The sequence below is a fragment of the Paramacrobiotus metropolitanus genome, unplaced genomic scaffold, assembly GCF_019649055.1.
Source record: "Paramacrobiotus metropolitanus isolate TYO unplaced genomic scaffold, Prichtersi_v1.0 Parri_scaffold0000148, whole genome shotgun sequence".
Taxonomy (NCBI): domain Eukaryota; kingdom Metazoa; phylum Tardigrada; class Eutardigrada; order Parachela; family Macrobiotidae; genus Paramacrobiotus; species Paramacrobiotus metropolitanus.
The window spans coordinates 23,546-29,204 of NW_026570368.1; the positions used below are offsets into that span (position 1 = coordinate 23,546).

The 5,659-nt window shown below is 43.1% G+C and overlaps 1 long non-coding RNA gene across 1 annotated transcript; it reads left to right on the plus strand.

Moving 5' to 3' along the window:
- Nucleotides 1-399: 399 nt before the first annotated feature.
- LOC129599578 (uncharacterized) lies at nucleotides 400-3,582 on the plus strand. Its single transcript, XR_008691925.1, has 3 exons — nucleotides 400-535; nucleotides 685-792; nucleotides 2,956-3,582. It is a non-coding gene; the product is annotated as an uncharacterized LOC129599578 (long non-coding RNA).
- Nucleotides 3,583-5,659: the final 2,077 nt, after the last annotated feature.

Sequence of the window (5,659 nt, forward strand, 5' to 3'; positions counted from 1 at the left end):
GCATTTTTTTTCCAAAAGCGGTCGACGTTTTAAAAAAATATTCACTTTTGTTCTTCTTACTGTTTCCCGTGCTGGCAGAGAAATATTCCCCAGTTTAACAGTTCCCGGTAGTACACTGTAATACACATCTAGAATTTTCGTGAACTGATGCTTGCACGCTGCCATTCCGTGGTGGTTGACGGAACTGCACACACATAGACAGAGTGACTGATGGCCGCTCCTGCCGAGTAGGCCGTTGCAACGAGTTGATGTAGAGGTATAACCGGCCGCAAATCCGGTTTAGTGACTTTAGTCTGTCCGCTCTATTGTGAGCTAATTCGCACATGTAGAGAATATCGACCCAAACCTAAGCATTACTCACGTTCAGTCTACCAAGCCGTGCCGTTGCGTTTTTGGTGCAAAGAGCCCCGCATTCTGGGCTTACAGTCTGTCAGTCGCAATTTCCGTTAATAAGACCTTATCAGTTAAAAACGCGGAATCCCGATCAATGGGTGGCCGAACCCACATCATTTCGAAGTTTATTGCAAAATATAAGGTATTTAGCAATTCGGCGTCGGTTGCTCCTTTTGGAAAGCCTTCCTAGAATCTGTTATAGAGATAATATTCTGAAGAATGCAAACTGTGTAGTATTTACTTTCCATCTTTTTGTAATTAATGGCATATTGAGGTTATCTATCATTTCAGGAACGTCCGGTGGATAAAAAACGGATGCAGAAGGCTAAATAATAAAATTACTTATGATTTATCGGCCGTATAATGTGACAGGGACCGCGCGTGAGACCTGAAATACTCGTAAGTCGCACGCGAACTCGTAAGTACAGTCTGTACTACTGGGAAGTGTTAACGTCGCAAATTTTTCTGTTTATTAATTTTGCAGTAAAACATAGTGTACGAGTTTGGTTGTTTTCTAACTCTAAAATTAAAAAGGTTTTAATTACAGCCCCGTGAATGCAATTTCAATTGTTCTGAAGGCTACTGCTGACGTAGGCGAATTTATATCGACTGGGCGGGGAGGGGCACTGATAACCCGGGAACCCACAAAACGGAGGAATAATCTGCTGTGGAAAATATTCAAACTTTTAAGTTATTTAAACTAATTCTGTTAGCCTATAATATTGGCCCAAGATATTGTAACAACGTGCCGAGCTAAAAATTATATCAATTGCCAAATTTCGTGAAAAGAGTGAAGCCAATGATGGAAAATGCAAGAAAATCTATTAAAAATAGAAGACAAATTTAAAATTTGAGCTAAAGTAAACGCATTTTAGGTATTGTGGAATAGGACCTGGGCGAACTATACCCTCATTTCTCACAAGAAATATAGATTCAATTATTCATTTACACAAAGTAATCATTTCGCTCGTAGCGCTAAGCTAACAATCAGTTTCGTTGCAAAAATTGTGGAAGTTAACCAAATATATCATTGTGTTGGGGGTTTTGGGAACCTTGGTTGAATGGTTGCCATTTCTATGCAGTACTCCCCAATATTTTTTAAGCACTTAATTTTTAAGAAAAATTTGAGAAGTTCGTGCGATGGTGCCCCCCTCCTTCCTAAATACGCCACATAGGCTAGCGTATAAGCCGAAACATAATGTGGCGGAAGTGAATGACGGCCGAAAAATTTTAGCCGAAAATAAGCGAAGCCGAAATCTAAACGGCCGAAATAATCGATAGCGATAAATCGATATGCGTTCTATAGCGGATAGAGAACCGCTTGAACGCTCGTGAGACTGGGATTGCTATGAGATTTATAAGCGCGTTTGACATACCTATGAGGATCGGAATTTCCCACAGCTCATTCATGATGGAACATTCCAGGCGGCAACCAAAAAGGTTTTTAGACCATAGTACAGCTAATTAATGTTTTGGAGCAGATGCCTCCTCCTCTAGGCTACCGACAACAGAAGTCTAACAACGAAATAATGGAAAACATTGAAATTTGAAAAGTGTAATCACAATCATCAGCATTAGTAGAATCAGCCAACAGCAAAGCGTTACTCTGCGATGCATACTGGCGGAAGTAAACATTTTTATCTTACTTGGGATAAGTTGACGCGATGGACTATGGTGGAAAACAAAATGGGAGGGAGACGATCACGCTGGGGTCGATGCATAAAACCGAGGCCCACGTGCAGTTTGATTTATCAAGTTTTCAAAAACATTTCTAAAAGAAACCGTGAGAAAAAGGACGCCGTACATATGCATTAGGTGTAACCACATTTACGGCATCCACTGTATATGACCGTTAATTGTGGCTTGAGTTTATTGAAATGTTTGCTGATATTTTTATTAATTTTTTTATGATTTTTTTATGTATAAGTGTGTTTCTGTCATTTTCCAAAATTTCGGCTCTTCCCTGAATGTATCCCAGCTCTAGCGTAGTATTGTTCGTTGTGCCCTTACCATTCTGCACCGTCGCTGCGGTACGCCTATTCTTGACCAGTTTGGGATGTCTCAACAATCAGTGTTTTGATTCCCTTCTCCGTAACATTCAAGCCGTAAGGATCCGGTTTGGCTAGTAGACTATAACACAGGGGAGTATTCACCTTTCTAGCAGTCACCTTTTTCTAAGATTTTGATATACTTTTCACGGAACAGAAATGAATCTCGCCGGTACAGAGAGCCTCGGCATAACCGTCAGCTTCGGTTGCATGCGCTCAACAATTAATCGGCTGCAGTTTGGTGCAATCAAATCAGTTTGGAAAAACGGCGACCTACATTACCGAAAGTAAAAGAATTTATTTTAAACACCCGGCAAAACTAAAGCCACTATAAGGCGTGCTACGCCTTGCGTAAATTACCTTTTCATTTAAAGCGAACCTTGTTATCGTACGTATGTGCATTGTATTTTTTATGTATTCTTTATATTTATTACTGTCTCGGAAATGATTTTTTGGTAATTATTATGATGAGATATTTCTTTTATGTTTAAATTTGTTATTGGGTTTTCTGTAGAGGGTTAACCATTGGCGGCGGTACGAGTTGATACGAAAGTTGCCACACAAAGAAGGAATGGATGAAGAAAAAAAACGGCTGATTTGCCAATTACGCGATGATGGCTGCACTCTGAAGCAAATCGCGGAACGCGCGGGCGTCAGGCCAAGTACGCTGAGGAGATTTGTTGCTAAAGAAAAAATATGTCGAAAACCGACGCTGCCCGAGAAGTTCGAAATGGATATCCTTCAACTGGCACACGAAGGAAAGTACACTGCAGAACGAATTGCGATGCAGCTCAACATTACCGTGACAACTGTGAGAAAAGCGCTACGAATGGTCGGCGTTACAGAAGAGCAAAAAAAATCCATCATCCAACTGTTCGATCGCGGGTACTCCATGGCGGATATTGTTCGCGAGATTGACGTAGAATCTAACGCCGCCTATGCTGTTCTCCAGTCCGCCAAACGAAGTTTTACCGCGCTGGACAAGATTGCTATCAGCTGTGAGCTAGAAAAGGAAATTGTGGACTGCGTTAAAGGGGGCCACAGTCGGCAGCACATCCAGAAGAAGTTCGGCTTAACGGAAAAGACTGTTAGATCTCTGTTGCGACAAAATGGGATAATTCCTCAAGGCCGCACGCGGCACAATTACCAGGAGCTTCTAGCACAAGCACTGCTACACCAAAGGGCTACACTACTACTGAGATCGGCCGAGCAAGAGACGGGCCCACCAGATGAGCGTCCGATGAGCAACGCGGAGGTGGACGAGCAAAGCATTCTGGAGTCAGAAATTGTCCAGAAAGACATGGTGGCTGAGGCATCGGAAGTTAATGAAAACGATAGTAGCAACACGGTACAAGCATGTCAATGCGCTGCCCGGGTAATGGTGACGCAATACGCTGGCCCAGGCGCTGAAGACAGACAGTCATCTTATCGAGCTCTTAATCATACTTGTGCTCGTACTTACAACGCAAGCACCACAGATGTTCGTTTTTGCACCCATAACATTGACCAATCTGATCGACTGTTAGAGTTGACCACTCCGGAGATGCCACGTCCGATCCACGCCGAGAAGGTAGCGATTCGCGGACAGGAATCGAATATTTCGGAGCAAGGCTCGGTCACTCAGCAACCGGAAATCGTTGAGACTGATGGTACGAATTTCCACGACGAAGAAGACGCCGAAACTACTCGTTTGTCTGCACCGGCCGTCGAAGATACAGCCATGAACGTGGATTCCGAAGAAAGTCCGGCTGGTACGTATATCTGAGCGCATCATATCATGACTGGAAAAAACATTAATTTTTATTAACTGGACAGAAATCACAGTAAACTGGCAACATCGCAATCAGCTTCGATTTTATTTACGCACTTCCTATATTGTAAGAACATATCATAGCAAACCGAGTGGACGGTAATCTTATTTTACCACCGGAACATGCTTCCTTCCGTGGGCAGTGGGAAGCTCAGCCGGCGCCAGTTAGAGAGCTTTTCTCTGCCTTCATTATCGTGTACATTACCTAGAATATGCAAATCCATTAAAATAGTTTATGCTGTCTGTATCATTTTAATTAGTGTCACCAGCACAGTCTTATTTTGCTTCAAGGACGGGCTATTGTCAAATAAAATAAATTTCGCTTTTCTACAGAAATCAATGGCACCCAAGCAGCATGCGAGCTTCCGACTTCCCTGATGGAAGATGTTGAGGATGCGTTTCTCCGAAATCATACCGTTATAACGCGAGACCTCCTGGATTTACCGCCTCCTTTACCAATATTGAGTTATGCAGGTAGCGCCTGCATTATGAGTGGCACGGATAACGATGCCACTTTACCGCCTCCATCGGAATCATCCACTATGAGCAGTGCCCTTCTTGGATGGTCAAGCGAATATACTGAAGCAGTCTCCTATCAGGAAAACATGAATGGTATGGGTACGTTTCTTTGAAAAAATCATTATAACACGTCATAATAATGTTCAATTTTAGTAGTTGCTGGATGTTTTCTAACTTACTACTAAATAAACGTTATCCCTAGTACCATACGTCGAATTATTCGCAGAGGTACCAGTCCCTACATTGTTATCAAACAACGAAGAAACACATGCGGAAAAAAGACGCTGTCGTTTTCCTGCGCGTGACAAACTTCTTGTTTGTGATGAGAAAAAAGCGGAAGTAGCGCAACGCAAAGCTGATTCTGCGCTTCGGTCCATCCCTAAATCGATAAGGAAGGATAACAAGCATGTCGCTCAGGCACCGCGAGCAAATAAAGGTAGCGACAATGGTTTCGGTTGCCGCCGATCGGCTTGCTTGAAGGCCCGGCAAAAAGGTGATCCAGGCATTAGACAGCGGGATCTCTCCCGTTCTAATTCCGACCATCCCCCTACTCGTGGGCAGGACGAAGGAACATCAGCAGATGTTGCGCTAACTGCAGGCGCCACCGAAGAAGAAAGATTAGCTGCAGACGTTTCGAATGACATCTCGCAATCTGTCATGGATCCGAATTCCGGGATACACGCTCCAGGTGGGTACACTGAGTTACATTAACATGATTTGTGGGCATAGAATAGAGTATCTTCTTTAGTGTTTGGAAGTTTCGGTGCGGTAATGCTCGGTTCAGAATGTATAACGGGTTACTTCTTAAAAGCAGGAAAACTATCCGCTTTCACGGTTTCACCAGTCCGCCAGATAACAGACCAGATGACCAAAATTTTAATCAGATGAC